Raw genomic sequence first — 3,780 nt, 5'->3', positions numbered from 1 at the left:
TCTTGCAGATTTGCTTACCAAGAAGGAAGAGGAAGAAGGAACAGGAGCAAAGGAAGAGGAAGAAGGAACAGGAGCAAAGGAAGAAGTGTATGAAGATTTGGAGACACTACCAACTGCTTTCACTATGCATTTTGATGGAGCCTTTAGCCCTTCAAGGCAATGTGGGGCTGGGGGGGATAGTTTTATTTGATCCAGGAGGAAAAGAGGTATGATGGCCGTGTAGAGAAACAGCTAGATAAGAAGTTTCTTCGACGCTGGAAGGCCCCTTCAGGATAAAGCAAAAGTTCAAAAATAACACATCTTCTAGACGATGCAAGTGGCCAGAAGGTTCCCGGATATGCCAATGAGTACCGGCGGCGGCGGCTAAAGATATTTTACCCTCAAGCACCATGGCCAGCAGATCCCCAAGGCAAGCATGGAGGATCTGCTGGTGGGGGGGGAAGATGTGACATGAAAAATTGATATCTTTCATTTTCAATTTTGTGCATATTTTGATGGTTTCTCAATGGTAATAAGGTGGAAGCTTGTCCAAGAAGATTGCGGCGCCCACAATGGAATAACGGCATGGTGATGCGGCAGCTTGGCGGCTACCCCGATAACAACATTCTATCTTCAAATATAATGGTTCTACTTGATTTAGGGTGCACACATTGTAAATGCCACAAGTATGCTTGATAAATACTTTGGTATGGTAGATAGGCTAGTGATATGGAAAATAAAAGTGGGCCTTCATGCTCACATGGATTTTAATTGTATTATTAATATGGTATTCACCATAAGGCTACAAGTTGGGGAGTGTGGAAGGCATGTGGAGGAGTGTGTGTAGGTGCATAATTGGGAAAGATTCTTCTAGAATGCCTACATGGAAGAGGAGAATTCTGCCATGTGTAAGTGGGATCTCCACCTACATGCCACTTAGGCTTGGCTATTATCTTATCACACTCTCAAAGTCAAAAAGTCTTCAATTTAATAATCAATAGAAGACTTAGCCTAAGAGGACAATTGATGGTGACATCTACCCTTATGTCACTGAAGGGTTAAAGATTTTTATGTTGTAATTTGTAACAATGGAAGAGAGGGTGATTCTCTACCTATAAAAGGAGCCCTCCTCTCCCTTTCAAATAAAGGAATGAGCCTCCTCAACAATTGAGCATTTTGTGTCATTGTGCCATTCTCTTATCTTTCAAACCCCTATTCAAACACTCTCTTTACATGTGAATGTCTCATTTAGCATTAGCTCCTCATGCTTAACCCAATTTTGGACCTCTTTGATGATTCATGATAAGTGGGATAAGGAGTTATTATCTTGGTGGGCCTGTGACTTCTCAAGGTAGCCCTTGCCTTATTGCCGCCCTCCTTTGGAGGTACCAATGGTTTTAGCGGTAATGAGCATGTGGAAAGACTTTGGGGACCATAGGTAAATCTTTACGATTGTCCACTGAGCAATGTTAACCCTTACCCTCTAGCTTGAATCATGAAGGAGATGAAAGGCAAGAGGCTATGTGAAAATTGAGGTTTCATGCAAAGAGAGGGAAGTGCAGTTTTGTGGTCCAATACCCAATTTTCAACCGGTAATTACTCATCACTCGGGTATTGTTTTCGTAAATTGATCATATGGCTAGGAAGCTCTTTATATGCTCTTTCCACTCATGTAACTAATTTCTTAATTCCTTACTTTATTGATGATCAGAATTTCTCCCAAAATTGCTATTTTTTAGGTAAATTTTGGCAGTTTTATAGTCTTGTAGTAAAATGCTCATAACTTTTCGCTCGGTTGCCCGTTTTTGAAAGTTTTTATATAGGCACGAAGCTCTCTTCAAGCTCTACGCATCTATCTAATCTTCTCTTGCACACCTATATGGATTTGAAACTGCAATTCTCTATGTATCTCTGTTTTTATAGAATTTTGGCAGTTTTATAGTCTTGTAGTAAAATGCTCATAACTTTTCGCTCGGTTGCCCGTTTTTGAAAGTTTTTATATAGACGCAAAGCTCTCTTCAAGCTCTACGCATCTATATAATCCTCTCTTACACAGCCTTTATGGATTTAAAATTGCAATTCCCTGTGTATCTCTATTTTTATAGACTTTTGGCCATTCTTTCTTCTTAATCATGATTAATTCCTCCTAATCTCTTATCAAAAGGCAAACCCCATGTGTCTTATCCTCTTGTAAGTGATTGCTATATTCATTTTCTTTAATATTTTCCGTCCAAATCGCCCAATTCGAACGGATGAACCTTACCAATATTCCCCGTATGTTTCCGTTCACATAATCCTGAGTCGGAAGATTTTCTTCCAACAAAGAATCGCCCTCTTGTTTGGAGCTGCAAGACTGGCAGAAATTCTTGCTTCTCCTGAGCCTTTCATCTTTCCTTCCATAAATTATGATCTCACCTTTGATGTGTATATCTTTATCTTAACCTAGGGAGAGAAAGGGAGGTGAGGAGGCTGTGAGGTTTCATACAAGTGTGTTTTGATTCTAAGAAGTGACCGAAGTCCAAACCCCAACTTCGTGTCACAGTAGCAATAGGGCCAAAGAATCTATCCTACATGATCTTCTCTCTTGCTTCAATAATTAATGGATTTGACACCACTGTGATTGCAAGCAAGGAGGCTTTTCTGTTGAGGGCATCTACTACCACATTTTCTTTGCTTGGGCGGTACTTGATTTCAAAATCAAATTCTTGCAGGGTCTGCATCCACCTTCTTTGGCGCATGTTGAGATCCTTCTGAGTAAAGATCCACCTTCTTTGGCGCATGTTGAGATCCTTCTAAGTGAAGATCCACTCCCCTATAAGCTCTGATGATCTGTCATAAAAGTGAATCTTTGACCCAGTAGGTAATGTCTCCACAACTTCAGGTCATAGACTACTGAAAGTAGCTCCAAGTCATGGACAGCATAATTTCTCTTATGCATTTTGAGTGTTCGAGATTCCTAGGCCACTGCATGACCTTCCTTCATGAGCGCACCTCCCAGGTCAAAACCACTGGCATCAGTTACTACCTCAAAGGGTAGAGAGAAATTTGGCAACTTCAGAACATGATTGGTTACCAAGGCGGTCTTTAGTTTATCAAAAGCACTCTGACACCTGGCAGACCATTGAAACGGGGTATTCTTCTTGAGAAGATTAGTCAAGGGGGAAGCTATGAGCCTGACTTCTTTCACTGTCTTAGGTTCAGGCCAATCTATGACTGCTTGGACTTTTGCGGAGTCTAGAGAAATTCCCTCTTTGGATACCAGAAGGCCCAAGTATTCAACATGGTCGACAAAGAAAGTGCATTTGCTCTTTTTTGCGAAGAGTTGGTGCTTTCTTAGAATCTCAAGAACTTTGCGAACGTGAGCTTCATGGTCAGCTGCATTCTTTGAGTAAAACAAAATATCATCAAAGAAAACAAGAACAAAATCATCCAAGTATTTCTAAGAATGTCTTGCATTAGGCGATTGAATGTAGCTGGGGCATTTGTCAATCCAAATGGCATGACTGTAAATTCATAGCCCATAGCGAGTATTGATGGCTGTCTTTAGGATATCTTGATCATTAATCTTGATTTGGTAATACCTTGATTTGACATCTATCTTTGTGAATATCTGGGCTCCATTTAGCCCATCCAAAAACTCATCAATTCTGGGGATAGGATACTTATCAGCTGATTGAGACCTCTGTAATCCAAAGACTTAACATTCCATCCTTCTTTTTCTGAAAGAGAACTGGCGCTCCCCAAGGTGAAACACTGGGTCTTACAAACACTTGTTCTAACAGCTGCCTAAGCTGTTCCTTG

Source organism: Cibotium barometz, chromosome 51 (assembly GCF_041138505.1).
Source record: "Cibotium barometz isolate CiBa-2024 chromosome 51, ASM4113850v1, whole genome shotgun sequence".
NCBI lineage: Eukaryota > Viridiplantae > Streptophyta > Polypodiopsida > Cyatheales > Cibotiaceae > Cibotium > Cibotium barometz.
This window is presented reverse-complemented; position numbering follows the sequence as displayed.